This window comes from Monodelphis domestica, chromosome 2, assembly GCF_027887165.1.
Source record: "Monodelphis domestica isolate mMonDom1 chromosome 2, mMonDom1.pri, whole genome shotgun sequence".
Taxonomy (NCBI): domain Eukaryota; kingdom Metazoa; phylum Chordata; class Mammalia; order Didelphimorphia; family Didelphidae; genus Monodelphis; species Monodelphis domestica.
The window spans coordinates 394,078,554-394,098,481 of NC_077228.1; the positions used below are offsets into that span (position 1 = coordinate 394,078,554).

The window sequence follows — 19,928 nt, forward strand, 5'->3', positions numbered from 1 at the left end:
AACTTAATAACTGCTTATAGAGAGGAAACTAGGAATCATAGTGGATGAGCACCAAGCCTGGAGTTGGGAGGACCTGGATTAAAATCTGACCTGAGATGCTTCCTAGATGTGTGATCCTAGGCAAGTCACTTAACTCCCATTGCCTAGTGTTTACCATGCCTTGGAACCAATACAGAATATTGAATCAAAGGTGGAAAGTAAAGATTTAAATAAATATATGTTATATATATTTATATTTCTATAAAAGCATTTATATTTTATATAAAATATTTATGTAATATTTATATATTAATATATAATATTTATATGTATATTTGGTTTCCTTTCTAAGCCTTTGAATTAAATTTCAAGATTGCCTAACTCTGGCCATTATTCTATCTTAGAATTGATACTGAAAGGAAAAAACAAATTTTTAATAAATAAAAAAAAAAGGAAAAGAAACAAGGGACACTAAACCAAACATGATGATCCCTGAGGACCACATATTGACTTAGGCACTACATATTAACATAATGTTTTATTGTATTCTTATTTTGTTAAATATTTCCCAATCACATTTTCAACTGGTTTAGTCCTACTCGGTAATGTTGTAGGCCATGTGTAGTCTAAGGGCCCTGTGTTTGCTGCCTCTCCTTTATGATATTTCTGTTCAGATGGGGGCACTGCTCATTGCAGATGAGGGTGGCCTGAAGGCTCAAAATGAATTCCCTAAAAGGAATGATATCATTTTAACAAAATTTTCTATAGGAACTGCCCCAAAATGCTACACTTGCTGTCGTTCATACTGTATGTAGTTTTTTTCTGGAACATTTCTCAGATGTGGGGAAAATAGGCCATCTTGTATTTCTGCTTTATGAAGTGTCTGGAACATAGAAAACACCTAATAAATTGCATTTCATGGACAAAAAAAAAATGAAATTAAACAAGACCACACACACAACACAAAAACTAAAAAGATTTCTATGAAATGATCCAAAAATGAAAATGAGTAGAAACCAGAACATTGTATATAATAAAACAATAATATATTAGGATTGTGAATGACAACTATTATCAGCAATGCAAGGATCCAGGACAACTAGAAAATGAAGACAAAAAAAATGTATCTACCACCATTGAAAGAATTGATGGAATCTAAAAGCAGATTGAAGCATACCATTCTTTAATTATTTCTTCTATGGATTTTTCTCTAGTAAAAGAGATATGTGCCTTCTTTCATATGATGATGATCATGAAAATGTGTATTATATAAAAACCGTGAGTGAAAAATCCCCTACCCCTTACATGAGGATTGGATTTTAATGTTAGCAGTAGTATTGAGTTAATCATAACTGTAATTCTAAGAGAGCTAAATAATGTTAGACTAAGTGTTGATTTTAAGAGGCCTTTTGTGATTATTTTAATTTTTTAATTATGATAACTGTTTTAATATAACTAATTGTTGTTAGCATTAGGCCTCAGTTTCAGCCTTAGCCTTCAACTTGTTCCGTCATGCACCCTCAGCAATCATGGTCTTGAACTTGTGATTTGGTCTTCTTTAGCAAAGAGACTTTTGCTTTCATCAGAAGCCTGGTGACACCCCTTCACCTTTGGATATACCCTATATACCCTAGAATACATCATTAGGCTTTTAGTCCTCTAGGGGGCCTGGCACCTCCTCCCTACCCTGGTCATCTTAGTATACATCATCATTGACATCATCAGTCTTAGAAAGTAGGGTTCAGGCTACCCTGCTCCCCTTTTGCCAATCAAGTGACTTCTTCTACCAATGAGAAGTATTTCCTCATTATTTCACCAATCCACATTTCTCTATTTTTATCATTGTCCTGAATTATTTTTAAACTGGTATATAAGTTATCTAATTCTTTGGGCATAAAAGAAGTTTTCTCATAAGGCTTGGGGTCTTTTGGTCTTGACCAGAAGTCTGACTTTATTGTAAGACTGACCCTCTCTCAATAAACTTATTCCTTTTTGGCTAGGAGTCTTGGTTTTTCTTATTTGTGTTCCTGCAGTTAGAAATTTCAAAACATAACACATGTACAATCTGTATCATATTTCTTGCCTTCTTGAGGAGGGGAAAGGAAATGGAGTGGGGGAGAGAGAGAGAGAGAAAGAGAGAAAAGACAGAGAGAGAGACAGAGAGAGAGACACACACACACAGAGACAGAGAGAGAGACAGAGAGAGAGAGAGAAAAAGAGAGAGAGAGAGAACAGAGATTGAAAAAATGTTAGAAGACACTTGTGAAAAATTGTATTGACACATATTCTAGAAAAATAAAAAATTACATGTGTGGCCTTCAATAAGCTCTCAAAATTACGCGAGTTTTCTCAGGTTCCTCGTCTTTAAAATAAAACTGTTAGGTAGGATGATCTTTAGCATGACAGAATAGTAGATCTTGAAATGGAAAGGACTTCAGAATCCATCTAGACCACTCCTCTCATTTTATAGATGAGGGAACTGAGGGTGAAGGAAAGTAAGTGACTTGTCTAAACTAGGACCCTTTCTGCTTTCATATTCTATGATTTGTGAATGGAGATTTCACATCAAGAAAAAGATTGAGATAACCAATGTTAAAATAAATAGTAGACAACAGAGTAAAGTGAAAAGAGTTCCAGAGATAAAAAATAATCCTGTGACTTGGACCAAATAGTTTCATTTTTCTGATGCTCTGATCCCCAACTATAAAATGGGTATGGTAACAATATATGTACTATCTAGTCCACCAAGTTATTAATGAAAACTGGTACCTACATAATGTTTTAAATTTTTTAGAGAGTTCCATAAGTATTATTTTATTTGAGACATGCAATGACCGTCTAACATGAGTAGACAATGAGATAGTATCCATGATTTCACTGATTTCGAGAACTCTCAAAGGAAGAACCTCACTCTATCTAAGGCATTCAGGTAGTAGTTATCTCTAGGAAGACATGATTTCAGGTCTTAGTTTTGAGGTTAGGTTTTATTCACTGTTTTATAAATTTTCTTTCTTTTGTAAGATTTAAATCAATATCAGTAACTCCAAGTATTCATTTCATAAAGTATATTAATAATCACTTGAATTAGAAGGAATAAAAATAAATTGAAGTATAAAAGCCTATTTATCTAACAAAAATAAGAGCACATGAATAAATTCTCTTGCCTGGCTCAAAGTCAGTTTCCAGCACCAAGGTCAGAGGGAGAGAGAGAAAGAAGTGGGATCAACCAGAACTATACCCTACACATATAATCATGCAATGTTTGCACTCAGAGTGAGGATGGAATTGGGATACTGGGTAAGAGAGTCCTGGGGACCAAAATTCTACTTATAAACTTTTTACCTTTTTTTAAAATTTATAAACATTTATCTTCTGTCTTTCCTATTTCCTCCTTCCCACACAGGAACAAAATAAAAAAAACAAACAAACTTTCGTATACTTACAAATGTGCATAGCAAGCAAAACAAATTCTCTCATTGGCTAAGTCTAAAAAGTGTCTCATTCTTGGTATAGAGACCATCACCTGTTTGCAAGAAGATGAATATCATTCTTTTGGTTGCTTCCCCAGGTATAGACAACAGTTGTTATCACCCTTACTTTGTAGATAAGGAAACTGAGGTTCAGTGACTTACTTATAATCTCACAGCTAAATGATGGGGGCAAGATTTGGACTCAGTCATTTCTGAGTACATCTTTAGCACTTAGTCCTCTAAAAACTATGACCTTTTTAGTATAGCTTTCAAAAATGAGGCAATTTACATAAAGCACTTTATAAACCATAAATAAGAACAAACATATAAGCTATAATTAAAGTGAAAAACGAAACTATGGAATTTTTCTCTGTACTTGAAGGAGAAAGTCCATGATAAACAGCATGTATGGAAACTGCAGAAAACATTATTTTTTGTTCCTTTAGTCCAATGCATTTATTTTTAAATAACCTTAATCAAATGTAGATTGTGTAAAAGCTAAAAGCATCCTACCCCACTTTCCTTTGAAAGAGCAAGTGATGAGGCCAGTAAAGGTTTTTAAGAGTAGAATATGCTTTGTTTGTCATGCAAACAGTTAAAGGAGTGGGCTTCTTGTCTCCTACTGAGAGGGCTTATTCCTTTGTTCCTCTTATCTGCTATGCTATATTCAGTCCTTTTATCTCTTTGTCTGTCTTCATCAAATGTCCTCAGGGTAGGGGAAAGGTTGAATAAATCTTATGAAGATATGAAAGCCAGGAGCTAGGGCCACTGGAGCTGCCAGTTCCTTTCTCTGGACTAATGAGACATGGTAGAATTAGTACTGTATGCTCTCAGCTCTTCTCCCAAGCTCAGTAGAGGTGTTTACTTGAAGTCACATCCCAGAGACCAGATGGGAAAGTTCTGAATTAATGGTGTTAGTCACTTTAGGGCCTGGTGACCAGGTCTTAGTACAGGCAGAGTGGACATTATGACCATTACTGAGACCTTCATTGACCCTGACTATATGGTTTATATGTTCCAATAGGATTCCAATCAGGGACACTAATTAGTTGTTTCTATTGTTCTTTAACTGAATACAGACACCAGGGAGGAATGGAGCACTTCTTTTTTTCTGATTTTAGGGAATTGCACCTTTTTAATCTCCTCCTAATTTGAAAAGTTCCTAATCTTTCCTCCAATTAGAAATTAAATTACTTAATTTTGCCACCTAGTTAATTGTTTTCTTTTAATTAATTGGTCTTATTTGATTAATTGTGTGAATGCATAAAAATCTGTCTCCCCTTGTATTCTGGTTCCAGTCCAAAGCTGAGGAACTCTGGTCCCAAACTGTGATGTAATTGACATGCATTGCTTAGTAAATCAATTTTCTAGAAAGCTTGAAACTTGGTTTCCTCAGTCCTTGTTTCTTTCACCTGCCACAACACTGTCAAGGCTGAGAATGGAAAGCTAGTGATCAGCAAAAAAACATTACTCTCTTCTAGGAACATCATCCTATCAATATGAAGTGCATGGATACTAGTGCTGAATATGTAGTAGATTCCTATATTTCCACTGGTATTTTCACCATTATGTAAAAGGAGGAGGCTCATCTGAAAGGTAAAGCTAAGTAGGTTATTTTCTCTGCTCCTTCTGCCAATGTCCCTTTATTTATGATGGGAGTGAATCATGAGAAATATGATGAATGCCTCAATATTGTCAGGGGTGCCTTTGACACTACCAACTGCTTAGACTCCCTGCCCAAGTCATTCATGACTACTTTGGAATTGTGGAAGGACTGATGATCACAATACATGCTACTCAGAAGACAGTAAATGGCCCCTCTGGCAAGCTGTAGCATGATAGGTATGGCACTACCCAAAATATAATATATAATTCTATAGATGCTACTAAGGCTCTGGGCAACTTCAAACCTGAGCTTAATGGGCAGATCACAGGCATGGCCTTCTGCATTCCCCCCCACCCCCTCAATGTATCTGTTGTATATATAATCTGACATTAGGAGAAAGTGGCAAATAGCAAATATCAAGAAAATGATGAAGCAGGAATCAGAGGAACCCTTGAACAGCATCTTGGACTAAATAGATCAAGTTGTAGCCTGTGATGTTAATGGTTAATGTGATGTTAACCCATTCATTTCAGAAAAGTGGAAAAATGGAAAGGTATGGATTTTCATCCCCATATCTATGACCTATTTCCCTATACTGGACATCTCATGTCATATTCACAGTCCTTGCTTCAAGGCACTCTTATAGTAGAGTAGAGAAGGCTAGAATCATGCTATGTACCAATAATAAAGTCACAACTGTCTCTTAAAAAAAAAGAAATAGCACTGGACTAAGAATTGGAAAATGGGTTCCAGGTCTGTTTCTGTTATCAACTAGGTCAGGAATTTAACTTAACTTCTCAGAGTCTCAGTTGCCTTCTCTGCAAAAATGAGGCAGTTGTATGAGATTTTTTTTAGTCTCTTTCATATTTAATATTCAATGATTATAACATTAAAGGCTATGTCTAAAAAGCTCTAAAAAGTTATTCATACTATGAGGCTGTGTGTTGTAATGAATAGAGATCCATTCTTCAAATCAAAATCTAGCCTGTGACACATACTGTGACCTTGGACAAGTCATTCTACTTTTCAGTGTTCCAGGTATAGAGGTTTTTGAGGCACAGCACCTAAGCCTATACATGACAGAGAACTGATAGAGGAAATTGCTCATGAGAACCTCTCAATATCAATGAAGGCACATCTCATCTGATTCCATTCCAAACATTTCCCTTTGTGCATATATGTGTGTATGTTATATGTATGTACATGTATATATTTGTATAGGTATATATGCATGTGCATACATAAAAAACCCCCATGGAACTTTTATCAGACATGTTGCCCAGAGTGACTAAACACTGAATGTATAAAGTGGCAATAAGGAAGATGAAAAATCTATTTTAATGATTACTTATATAATTATAGGGAAGATGGGAGGAGATGGTACCAGTAATTGTACCATTTGATCTAGGAACATATCAGTATGGGAACTCTCACTACTAGAACAGAAAACAAACTGTATTTCTTATCCAATTTAATTCTTTTTTTTTTTTTAATTAAAACCCTTACCTTCCGTCTTGGAGCCAATATGGCTCCAAGGCAGAAGAGTGGCAAGGGCTAGGCAATGGGGGTCAAGTGACTTGCCCAGGGTCACACAACTGGGAAGTGTCTGAAGTGAGATTTGAACTCTAGGACTGACTCTCAATCCACTGAGCTACCCAGCTACCCCCCTATTTAGTTCTTATACAAGCCTTTTCTTCAAATCTTCCTTTGGCAACCACTGAATTATTAACACCCCTTCTTCTTTTGTGGCCGCCAGAATAGTATTTGGCCAGTTCCTCTGTTATTTTTCATTCTCACTAGAGGATCAACAAATCTTTAATTCCAATAATAAATGCATTTGATTATTTCTTTTCCACAACTTCTTACTGACAAGTCAACATCAGTACAGTTATAATTAATATTCCTTTGCATTATCCTTTAGATCCTCTGCAATTCTTCTTGGCCTCAGATCATGGTACAGTAGACCACGTTAGACTTTGGGAACACAAGTATAAAAATGACACAATTCCTTCCCTTCAAAAACTTGTAGTTTAATTTAAGGATATGGAATTTTAAAAAAGTATGATGGACAATAGATGATTTGGAGTCAAATACTCAAAATTCATATTCTAATTATAACACTCACTATCTTCTGTCTACCTCAATAAATTCTCTTAAACTCTATGGGCCTCGACTTCCTTTTAGCTCTAAATCTATGATACAGTGACCTCGTGTGAGTGAAACAATACAGAGATTTAGACAAAATGCTCTAAGGAAAATGGAAGAAGTGGAAGATATATTCATCTGGGAAGACTTTATGGATGAGATAGCCCTTGTATTGGGACTAGAAGAATTTCAATAGGTATGGATAAAGAGTATATATACCTTTTAGCTTGTATTCTATCCATGTCCTTCAGCTGACCCCAGTTCTCATTATATGAATGGCCCATCATTTTTTTTCTACTTCTGTATTTCTCTGATGATATGCTTCACAACACTTCTGGGTAATTCCTCATTTGTAATGTTGCAGTCTGTTCATCTACTCTGTGCCTTTCTAATGTCCTTGGGTGATCCTCAACTGTAATTCTTTGTAGTCAACAGTTTTAAGAAATTCAGTCTTAGAACATCACTAGAAAAATAATCCTGTGAAATGAGAAACTGTCTAATTTCCCAAAGACAGTTTATCTTACTTCATCTAGTCAATTACAAGTCCAACTTGTTGGCCATTTATATTGCCACAGATACATAGATATAGATATACACATATACGTAAATTTCTAAGTGCACATCATAACCTGGAAAATAGGAATTTATTGATTATGGTCTTATTTAAGAGTATTATTAATGGTTTAGGGCTTGATGCAATCAGCACAATATATTCCACAAATAGGCATATCTGGATGATTTCATCATTTAGTAGGAATACTTTTTCAAACTAGATTTTGTACTGGACATCATTCATAAGCATTCTAATTACCTTAGTGAGCATATTTCTGTTTTGTGTCTCACTTAATTTTCTTAATTAGAAAGTTAAGAGATTCAGACTGAGTATGTAAACCCAGAAGAACAATGCTGTGACAGCAAAAACCATGGAATTTAGGAGAGAACATACAGAGACAAAAGAAGGACTTGAGAAATATGAGCATTTAGGGAGGAAGAAAATAAGTAAGTGAAGGCTATTGAGAAGAAATTATTAGATAGGCAAAGGATTACATAATGGTGAAGAATGCCTCATTAAAATGATGAGCTATAAGGTGAACTGTAAAGGGGAAAAGTTGAATCCAGGACACAGTAATGGATTATGAAGATCAAGAGGGAAAGAGGAGTCACGGGTTGTATTAAAAGGAATTTTCCTAGAGGGTAAAGAATATATGCAGAAGGATGGAATTAATGGAAGAAGTAAATAGAAAAGCAATTCTAATCAGAAAGCAAAATTTCAGGGACCTATATACATGTAAGCTATTAATACTATTTTTGAATCCAAGGGGAGGTAAGTAGAAAGATATTCCATTTTTCTGATCTAATGCTGTGGACAACTCTACACTTTTCAAAACATGATGGGAAAGTGGTAGGATAGGTAGAAGAAAGATTGACTATCTCATTATATTCTCTCCTCTCCCTCTTTATTATGGACCTTAATTTCTGTAGGGTATAGGAGGATAGAAGCAGTCAAAGAAAAATAAAAATCTTCCTCATGACTTTTGGGAAATATGAATATGTATAAATTAGAGCATATAAATTCCATTTTCTAAAATCTTAACCCTAAATCTACATCATCCACTACGTCAATAAAACTCTAAAGATTGCCTCTACCTCCTTAAAAACAAACTAATCTGAAGACATCATTTTTATCATAGATTCCAAAACAAGTAGTTTAAAAAAAATTTAGGGGGGTAGAGGTCATGCAACACTTTCATTTATTAAATAGTAGCCCAATATCTGTCTCTGGAGCTGTTTGCTACTTCCTTTTGCAGCTCATTTTACATATGTGGGACTGAAGAAAACTGGGTTAAATAACTTGCCTAGGGTGACACAGCTAGTAAGTGTATAGAAAAATAATCCCTTGAGTGCATATCTACCTAGAGTTAACTCCTATGATTTGGGAGAGGTGGAAAAGTCCCAAGAATTTACTTAAGGCATAGACAAACTAATTGACTTGTTTAAGTTCACATTATTACTAAGTATCAGAGGAAGGATCTGGACACAGGTCTTCCCAAATTGAAATCCAATATTTTATCCATGAGAGCAAACTACCTCTTAGTTAGCATATTAAGGCAAAACTGGGCACAGTTATAATTTACTATTATTATTTTTAATACCAAATCATATGCATATATAATTCTGAATTTAGAGATATCATATATCATGCAATCAATTTAAAAACATGCATATATATATATATGTTTGGTACCTTTTTATGTTCTAAGTATTGTGGGTTTTTAATTAATAATCAATAACTAAATATTATATTTTATAAAGTTTAATTCATAATAGCTAAAGCAAAAGAACTGCCTGACTTTAGCCCAGTTGCAGGTTCAAAAGAGAGAGAAGGGGGGAGTTACAGCCACTTAAATACAATCAAGCAAAATTTGGGGACACAGGAAAATGGAATTTTGGGAAATAATAAGGGACTTCTGGGGCATGAAGTCCAAAGGCTCAAAATCTCTATTTATACAGGGTTCATAAAATAGAAAGTAAATGAAGCTCAAAAAAGAAAAACATAATATTAGGAATAAAGAACTAACCATGGTGTATTTGCTAAATGCACTTAATGGAGAATTTATTATGAAAAAGAACCTTAGAATCTCAAGAGAAAACCAATTTCACTAAAATATCATTATCCAAATAGAGCAGTTACATAGAACAAAAATGTCCAAGACACCCATATTCAATTATGGGAAAAGAAGGGCAAAAGAGATGTTTAATGAAATACCTTTGCAAAATTTTGCCAGGGTGAGCCCAATGTCATCATTGTAGACATGGAATAACAGTGTGAATTTATTACTATTTTCCCACATTTGCTGTCTTCCTTTGCCCAATGTTTATATTGTGTGTTATTGTGAAGAGTCATCAATGTAATCTGTGTTTGCCTTTGGTGTCTTTCTCAGCTTCTCACATTTATATGGCCCCCTTTTTCCAGATTATCTAAAAATTATTCCCCTGCTCCATTCAGACAACAAGGAAACAATCTGTTAAAATGATTCAAATAAAGGTGACTAAGAACAGTTTAAGTGTTAATTTCTCAGTGAGGTATTTACATTTTTAAAGACAAAATCTTAATTTAATAAATATGGTCAATTCTTGTCTGATATATAAACCTATAAAGTGATGTTATGAGATGTGACATGATGTGATAGACATGACATGATACAATATGATATATGGTATAGACATATATTTTTAATAAATCAATTAAAGCTTTAAAGGAGCTAGACTAGAAGAAATAAATGACCTTTTCCACTCTAACCCCCTCCATGCTTAGTATTTGTTCCTATGCATTTCCTCATCCTATTTATTTCAAGGAAAACCAAAGGAAAGTGCTAATTCAAAAACTGGGAAGTCCTGGAGCCAGAGAAATCTCGGTATGTTTTTTAAGAGACACTTATTAAACATTAAGCAAAGAATCACAAGGAATTTCTTACTCTAAGTTAAAATAGGGATTTTAACAAAGGCTCATCCATTAGGAAGTAGTAAGTAGAAGTTTTAAACAATATATAGAACTGAGCCTGCAAGTCTCAGTTTCTCAGGATTGTTGTTTTCAGAAACTTTGTTGTCAAGGCCAGAAATTTCCATCTGGAAAACAAACATTTATTTAAGCTATCCCAGAGAAGAGAGACTCTCCTTAAAGGGAGAATATCCACTGAAGTTTATTTACTGCTTAAAGGACTTTGTTGGAACATTATCCTTAAAGGGCTAAAGCAAGCCGTGGACTTTAAGTTAAAAAAAAGGAAAAGCAGAATCCCCTCTTCTTCCTCATATGTACACGACTATATGGGAATGTGGAGACACTACTAAGAAATGGAAAAGGTGTCATTCTTAAATGGAGAATGGGTGGGGGAGCAATGCACACAAAGTTGAATTCAAAGTGACTCAACTTTAGGGCTATATGATTTAATTAAAATTAGAATTAATAACAAGATTTTCTCAAATGCATAAGAAGAGATGAACAGGCTGATTAAAAAAAAAAAACAAACAACCACAACTTGGAAATAACTACACAAGACAATGAACAACGAAATGAGTAGAACCAGAAGTACATTATACACAGCTGTATAATTAATGCTTTAAGAATAAACCGTGAATGTTACTTCTAGAAAGTGATCTGAAAAGTGAAAGATGAAAGACAATTTATATGAATATGATGATCTTCGAGACAATATAGTCTGTGTTGTGCAGAGGATGGGGAAGGACTGGGACATTTGTAGATGGGATTTGTTATGTAGATATGAAGAAAAGTAAGCTAAGCATATAAGATTTATGATTTCATTTATGTACAATCTTTTTCTTTGTATATGGAAATGTTCATTTCATTTGGTTTTGTAAAATTTGAAAGAAAAAAAGAAAAAAATTTCTCAAATTGACAAAACAAAGGATAGAAAAGAAATTTACATTCCATTTTGCCAAATACGTGGCTTTATTATTTTTTGCCTCTGAGATTTCTGAGTCTTAAGAATCTGCAAATTATAACTAGTATTCAACCAAACTTTGAGGCTCTCTGCCTCCAGTCAGGTCAAATACATTATAAAAATGAGCCTTTGACATGATCATTTTAAATTTCACCTCCAAATTCATGTTGGAAGAGCAAGATCACTATCCTTTTTTGAAACCAAAAAATAGTTCTTTTCCAATTCTACATGAAGGAAACTAATGCCTTTATCACCAAAATTAATGTGGATTGCATTTTATAAATATTTTTTCATACAGAAGCTTTTCTTTTGATTTGTTGAGAGTATTTGTTGTTAAGAAAAGGTTTGCGTTCATACATTAAATATGTATGTATGTTTATATATATCTCCTTCAGAATATATAAACATACATTTGTATGTACATATGAATTTTTTAATTCAATTTGATGAAAAGAAACAAGAACAATCTATGTAGAATTCAGTTCTGACTGAAAAATTGGACTGTTCTTTTTCATATTGGACACTCACTGCAGTCTTTTTTTAAACTTGTGACTTCTTCACTTAAACAGATAAGCACAGATTGCTGCTTTAACCAAACATGGAGGAGACAAGTAAGAGTGGGAAGGTCATCACTGAGGTCACTATACACCCTGTGATTGTACTCAGACCAAGCAGCCTGATTGGAGCCTCAGGAAGTCAAAGAGTGCCCTATAATTTCCTGGAATCACTGTCTATCTGACCAGGAAGAAGAGGACTTGTCAGACATTTGACAGGCAGAGTGGAAATATGTAAGTTAATTTGGCAGCTGAACCTTTTTCAGATGAACTCTAGACTTTTTTTGCTAATTAGCTCCTTTGAGCAACTCCTCATTTAACAGAAGGTTTACTTGCTATTTTGGTCACAATCATTATATATTAATTTATGTTTATTTGTTTACTTATTTCTAAATAAGTAGAGCAAGTTCCTGCCCATGGGGGCTTTCAGAAAAAAAATGCTGGTTTTGTCTGTGAGATACATAATTTATATGAAGTGCTCTGCAAGCATCAGAGGTCTATATAAATGTTTGCTATTTTCTCTCATAGTCTTGTTCATATTTCATAAGAATCTTTATTTTCTACTTTTCTAACATACATAAAATGAAAATAATGAAAACCCTTCCACCCAAAAGTTCATGGCTTTAAAAGTAAACTTAAATGTTTAACCTCGTGTTATTTGTATAAGAAGATCACTCCTCCACATTTTTAGATTGAGAAGCTCCTTTTTTTGTTAACTAAAGGGATTTGGGGCTCTAAGTTCTGCAATACAAATGAAGTGTGAAATCATTTCATTGCCTGAACTAAAATGTCAAGGACTTTGTAGCACATGGAAAAATTTGGATTTTCCTCCCTAACTAAGTTGTTGGCACCTGTAGAAAAATGTTTGTTTTAATTCTAAATTAAGGTTCATGCAATTAAAGCATTATCTTATTATTGTTGTCTTATTGTTCTTGTGAATCCATGGCTCAAAATATTCATAATCCCACTGTGCTTTGAAAATAATTACTTGTATATCCTTACTTTTATACTTGGCAAAATTCTTTTTTTCCTTCTCAAGTCTTTTCACATTTTAAAATTTTATCAAAATTTAAAGTTGAAATGTGCTATTCTATAACTTGAATATCTATGGTATTTATATATAGACTTTACTCTTCCCAATTCAGATAAAAAAAAACACTACCTTCATTTTATTTCCATTAAAAGTCATCTCTATTCTGTAAAACAATAATTTCTACTTTAATATCTACATAGCTGAGAGGAGAGGGATTTTTTTGTTGCTGGCAGTTTTGTGATTGTATTTATTTTGTTTTGTTAGTTTTCTCCCTTCCTACATGAATGAGTCTCAGCTTCATTGGGCTAATGCAGAGCAGGTCTTAAACAAAACACTATATTTTCCCAATATGTTTGGCATACAAATACAAGACTGTGGGTTTTGGAGAAAGTACTATCCTTAGAGATCATCTAAACCAATTCTTTCCTTCTAGAGAGGGGATTTAGAGATAGATCTCCAGAGAGATCAGTGATGTGCCCAGTCACAAAGCTAATAAGCTGAAATGGGATTTGAACTCGTCTTTCCCTTTATATGTTAGATTTTCTCTATCATGAGTTGAGATAAAATAAAAGTCATTTGGGAATGAATTCTTAGGTCATTTTGCTAAAGCAGCTTAGATTCTTAAGTCTTTAGCAGACTTTAGTCAGACTCAATTTCTACCCAATGGACTTAGTTTTAGAAGATCTGGGATTGAAACCTGGTTTTGATTCTTTCTTCTTTTATGACCTCCAGAAAGTCATTCCAATTCTCTCAATCTCAGTTCCCTTAATTAAAAAAATTCCCAAATTACATGACCATATAATTTTAATAATTCTTTTCTGATATTTTGAAATTCAAGTTTTCCCAACCTTCTTCCCTTCCAACGACAGCAGGTAATATGATATAAGTGGTACATGTATTATCATACAATACATAATTCTATGTTCATCATATTTTGAAAGAAGACATATATCACTTACACTAGAGAAAAATTCATGGAGGAAATAAAATGAAAAATGATGGAGACCCACCTGCATTTGGACTCTATCAGTTCCTACTATGGTGGTGGATAGCATTTTTCATCATGAATCCTTTGTAGCAATCTTGGATCCTTTCCTTATTTATATAATGTGGTTGGACTAGATCAAGGCTTTTTAACTTGGGGTCTGTGAGTCTATTTATGGATTTCAGGGGATTCATGAACTCGAAGAGGGAAAAATAATCACACTTATATTAAAATAATTATTTCTTTTGTAATTTTTTTTTAGAACCCTTACCTTCCGTCTTGGAGTCAATACTGTGTATTGGCTCCAAGGCAGAAGAGTGGTAAGGGCTAGGCAATGGGGGTCAAGTGACTTGCCCAGGGTCACACAGCTGGGAAGTGTCTGAGGCTAGTCCTTTGTAATTTTTTATGTTATTTTATGTTTTTACCAACATTATTTTGAGGAGTCCATAGGCTTCACCATTTTTGAAAAGGGATCCATCACATAAAATACTTAAGAACTCTTGGACTACATGATATCAGGTGATTCGGGCAGACATTTTCCTTTTCTGTTCTACATAGTGTTAACAGATATCCCATATTCTCTTATTCATCCTCAATGCTCTGCTATGATGGAAAGCAGTTGAGTATCTCTAGTGGAGTGTCCTGTCCCCAAATTTGTTAGCACGCTGATCCACAGGAGTCTAATTCTTTGGAGAGGAATTGCAGTAAAATGAAAAGAGGAACTCTTGGCTCAAATTCCAATTATGCTATATGAACTGTGTGATCTTGATGGAGCACCATCATCTATTTTATCTACTACTCAGATTCCTCATCTACTAAAAAAGGTAAAGTACTTTCCAAGTAAGTTCAATATAAGTGTGATTGGTTATGATTATGACTAATTCAAACCATCATGTTTAGGAAGGCATGATGATGGATTCTCAAAGGCCTTATGTAGGAAGCACAACTTCTAACAGGTCTTGACAAAAAGAGGTTCTAGGATTCTCAGCTGGCCCTACAAGTTTCTCTTTCTTGCCTTCTCCTTCTCCTTCCTTCCTTCCTTCCTTCCTTCCTTCCTTCCTTCCTTCCTTCCTTCCTTCCTTCCTTCCTTCCTTCCTTCCTCTTCTTCTTCTTCTTCTTCTTCTTCTTCTTGTTCTTCTTCTTCTTCTTCTTCTTCTTGTTCTTCTTCTTGTTCTTCTTCTTCTTCTTCTTTTCTCTTTCTCTCTCTCTCTTTCTCTCTCTCCTCTTTCTCTTTGTCATTCTCAGGATATAAGCAGATAGGTAAATAGGTAGATAGGAGAAAATCTATTTTTCTAATAGTTCATTTAGATAAGACTGGAAGTTTTCAAAGGGAAGAAACTGAGGAAAAAAATAGAAAGGGACCAATTTTATGGAGTATAGCTCTTATCCAAACTTTACTAAACTTTAACCATAGTTTGTTTGGATAACAGAATTCAAATGATCCTAATCCTTGCATCTTTTGAAAAAAATTCTATAGTCCAGTTTTTTATTTTTTCTCTTCTGTCCTATTAATTTTTTTCTGAAGCAAAATCACAACTCAATTGAGACTTGTTTTATTATTCTTTAGTCAAAAAGTCACAGAATCTCAGAGTGGGAAAAGACCTCAGTGGTAATCTTGTTTAGTCATTTTTTAAGGTGTGTACAACTCTTTCTGACCACATTTGGTGTTTTCTAGACAAAGATACTGGAGTGGTCTGCCATTTCCCTCTCCATTTTATTTTTCAGATGAGGAACTGAGATAAACAGTGTTAAATAAGTTATTTGGGGTCACCAAGTTAGTAAGTGCTTAAGGAAAGATTTGAACTCAGGAAATGAATTTTTCTGGTTTGAGGCCAAGTACTCTATCCACTCTGCCACCTAGCACCCTACAGAGGTCATCTAGCCCAACCCATAGCAGGCTAAAATTCTCCCTTAAAATATCCTTGAAAAAAACATCCTTGACAAAGCAATCTCTGTGTAACCATTTCCAATTGAGGAGAATTTGTTGACTCCTAAAACTACTCATTCCACTTTTTGATAGCTCTCATTGTTGAGAAGTTTTCTTTTAAATCAAATTAAAATGTTCCCTTCTTGAACTTCTATCCATTGCTCAAAATCCAGCTTTCAAGGATCCATAAATTCAAGTTTAATTCATCTTCCACTCAACATCTCCACATGCTTGAAGATTACTCTATTTTCCATGTCTCCTCTTCTCCTTGCTAATATCGCCAGATCCTTCAACCAATTCTCCCATTAGCCATGTCTCTCATCTCTTTAATCACTTTATTTTTATTATTCTTTAATGTGGCAATGTTTTCTTAATTACAAATGTTGTGTAAAGCCTCTTTTGGAAAGAAAACATAGTTTCTTTTTCATTTAGTTTTTTTCTACAGTTGCCTATTAATAACCAATTATTAAACACTGCCTGCTGTGTTTTAGGATCATACTGTTAGATTTAAAATAGTTTTGAGTGTTAAATAGTTGTAGATAAGAGAGTGGGAGCCATAAACTGTGATAATTAAAATGTTTGGGAGCAAGAGAAATATATATATCAATTATGACCACTGAAATATGTTTTCTACTGTGTCTTGGTTTTATATAAATATAAGATGGTCGCCAGGGAATATATTCCCAATTTATGAATATGCCTAAGCCAACTGGGTTTTATAGAGAAATTTAATTTATAATACACTGATTAATCAATAGAAAAAGAGAGAAAGGAAGAAAGGAATAAGAATGAATAAATCAGTCAGTTGGGTTTATCACTCACCCAAGATCTCTCTAGGTAAGGCTTCTCATGCCAACCTCAGGCTCCACCTTCAAGAGAGCCTCCTTTCAAGAAATGTTTCCAGAGAATTCTCCACCTTCAGAGCCAGCCTTCTCTCCTGGTTCTCCAACAGAGCAACCTCCTCAGTCCTCCTTCAGAGCCACCTCGCTCAGAGCAAAAGCTCCCCCCCCCTTCTCTCCTCAGACCCCGCTATCTTTAAGGAAACCATCTAAGTCCCCTCCCCTCAGTTCTCACATCTACCAATCACTGTCGATGTCTCCCCTATGCCAATGGTGGCTCTAGCTTAACCCAGGACCGCCCAGAGGTCTGTTTCCTTTGCACATGTCTGTTGTAGGTCATATTCTCAAATAATTAAATCTTGATCTATGCTGCAGCCCTTCCTAAATCCTGTTAGACTGAGTAGGGTGGAGATTGTAAGTTCCAAGACCTGGTTCTGTCATTCCAAGTATCTCTATTGTATCAATTCTAAAATCAATCATGACTCAAAGAACTTCCTGTTCTATGCTTAAGCATAGGTCAAAGCCCTTTCCATTGTTTAGCAAAAGGTTTCTGTCCTAAAGTAGTTTTAAGTAGGGAGGAGAAGGACCCTCCCATGCCAAGGGTTTTCACATTCCAATAGAGTTCTTACTATCAGTAGGAAATTTTTCAAATATGAAATTTCCCAATGGTGAAATTTCCAACATTCATAAGTCTAAGAAATTTTAGGGTTTACAATACTAAGTTTTAGTGGTACAAAGAAAGATGTGAAAGTCAGCCCTTGTTTTTAAGAAACTCGATGTCTAATGGCAGAAACAAGATATAAACAATTAGTTACACAGAAAGTAATACTCATGATAATGGCATAATCAAGAGGAGAAGGAAGGCATTAGAATTGAGGAGGATACAGGTTTCCTGAAGAAGGTGGAATTATAGCTGGTTCTTAAAGGAAGTCAGAAAAATTTAAGGTAGAGTGAGAAAGGAGAGCATCCTAGACATAAGGAAAAATAAGTGAAAATGTCTGGACTTGAGAAATGGCATTCAAAAGTGCCTGCTTTGAATACTGTTTTTTCCCCTTGTGAACACAAGAGATTCTTGTGAACAGAATCTCTATTACTTCTTGTCTGCCTTCTAGACATCTGTAGTCTAGGTAGTGAAAGTGATGGAAACACAATACTGTTTAAAACGCAATATTGGTTATGTCCACTTAAAGTAAACATATTCTAGCTCCTTAAGTCTTAAAATATCTCTTTCCTCTAAGTGATCCAGAGAATGGCCTCTCCTAAAGTTCATTTACTCTCAGCATGGAGAAATGCATACTCAAACAAAATGCTGTAGAAAAAAAAATGGAACCAAAATGAAACATCCAGGAAATAAAAGCTGATAAAAGTAACAACAAGGAAATAGGAAAGACATGAATTAAAGTAATGTCACTTTTGTCTGTGTCAGTGACTTTTCAGTTCATATATAGTCACCTAATACATAAATTAAGTATGAAGTTATGAACTTTGTTTGTCTTGAGTATGCATATTACAAAGCTGGAGCTGATTTGAGTTTTTATTTTTGTTTTCTTCCTGGTGGATGGAAGAGAAATACTTGTTTTTTATATTGAACAAATAATTAAAAACAAGCCTAAACAAGAAAAGCTAACATCAATACTCCAGTTATGTCTAACAATGTATACCTTATTCTGTACCAAAAATCTAGCACTGAAAGGCTAAATCACCTCAATCTTACCATTCTTATAAAAATATAACTATCTGTCCTAGAATAGATATCAAGTTTTTGTTCTAAAACAGAAGAGTTAAGTGTTAGACAATTGGGGTAAGTGACTTTCCCAAGGTCACAGTTAGTAAGTGTCTGAGGCTAGATTTGAACCCAGGATTTGCTTATTCCAGATCTTGACATTCTAACCATTGTGTTACCTAACTGTCCCAATCTTGACATTCTTCCTATAAATAAAATCAGATGAAAGAATGAAATTGAATCTGAATAGAGGGATAGCTTTGAGGTTCTCTTTGTCAGGGCAAAGGAGCTGGTAGAAAGTATTTTATTGCATATTCAAAGGCAATAAGAAATATTACTAAATGGTATAGTGGGATATTGGGTCTTGACATTAGTATGAATGATAATTATTTGCAAAAAATGGCAACTGAGGATGAAATCATAGACAAATTCATCAAAAATAAAACAAAGAAAAGCAAAAAAAAACCCAAAAAACAAAAACCTTGATAAAACCTTCCAAATAAATTTAACATAAATTCTTGTTTTTCTGTGTGTGTGTGTGTGTATGTGAATGAGTGCAAAGATTGAAAATGGCAATGATAGAAAAAAAGAAATGGGTAAAGCTCAGAAAGAAGGAATAAAAGAGGTCTAAAATTCATAGATTAGAGGTCCCTCATGTCTTTATATTTGGAACATTTTCTTCAAAAAAAAAAAATCCCAAGTATGGTGACACATGCCTTTCATTCCAGATCCCAGGAAGTCTGAGACTAGTAGATCATGTGAGGCTTTGAAGTTCAAAGCTGCAGTATGTCTACACTGATTTTAGTATTAATATGTTTATTCCCCAAGGCCAGGAATGAAAGTGAGGACAATGGGAGATTGCCTGAAGATAGATGAATAAGCTCAAGTTGGAAATAGAGCAACTTGAAGTTTCTTGCTACTCAATAAAGGAATTAGGTCCATGAGCATTGTCTATACTTCCAGCCTTGGCAAGCAAGAGACTGGGAAGCACCAGTCTCAAGGAAAACAACAACAACAACAACTATACAACAGATATGGCAAGCAACAATTACTCTAGGAAAACGAATACAGATAATTATTTTGAAAGATCAGAAAAGACTTGAGATTGAAGAGGAGTTCTCTTTTAATCTACTGTCTTCTTATACTAAGTCAATTTACTCACCACAACTGAGATCAGAATAAAAAATAAAAAGGAAGAATAAATTAA

The 19,928-nt window shown here is 34.4% G+C and overlaps 1 protein-coding gene and 1 long non-coding RNA gene across 35 annotated transcripts in view; one reads left to right on the top strand and one right to left on the bottom strand.

Annotated features, from left to right (window-relative positions):
• The window catches only part of TRDN (triadin), a 547,971-nt gene that overhangs the window by 315,294 nt on the left and 212,749 nt on the right, over positions 1–19,928 (bottom strand). The gene's annotated exons all lie outside the window — the stretch shown is intronic.
• The window catches only part of LOC107650944 (uncharacterized), a 73,934-nt gene continuing 66,304 nt past the window's right edge, over positions 12,299–19,928 (top strand). For 7 of the 9 annotated variants that reach the window (XR_008916663.1, XR_008916665.1, XR_008916659.1 and 4 more), the window contains exon 1: positions 12,299–12,448. This is a non-coding gene — a long non-coding RNA (uncharacterized LOC107650944). The remainder of the gene's footprint in view (positions 12,449–19,928) is intronic. The other 2 variants (XR_008916666.1, XR_001627133.2) reach the window with 2 other exon arrangements.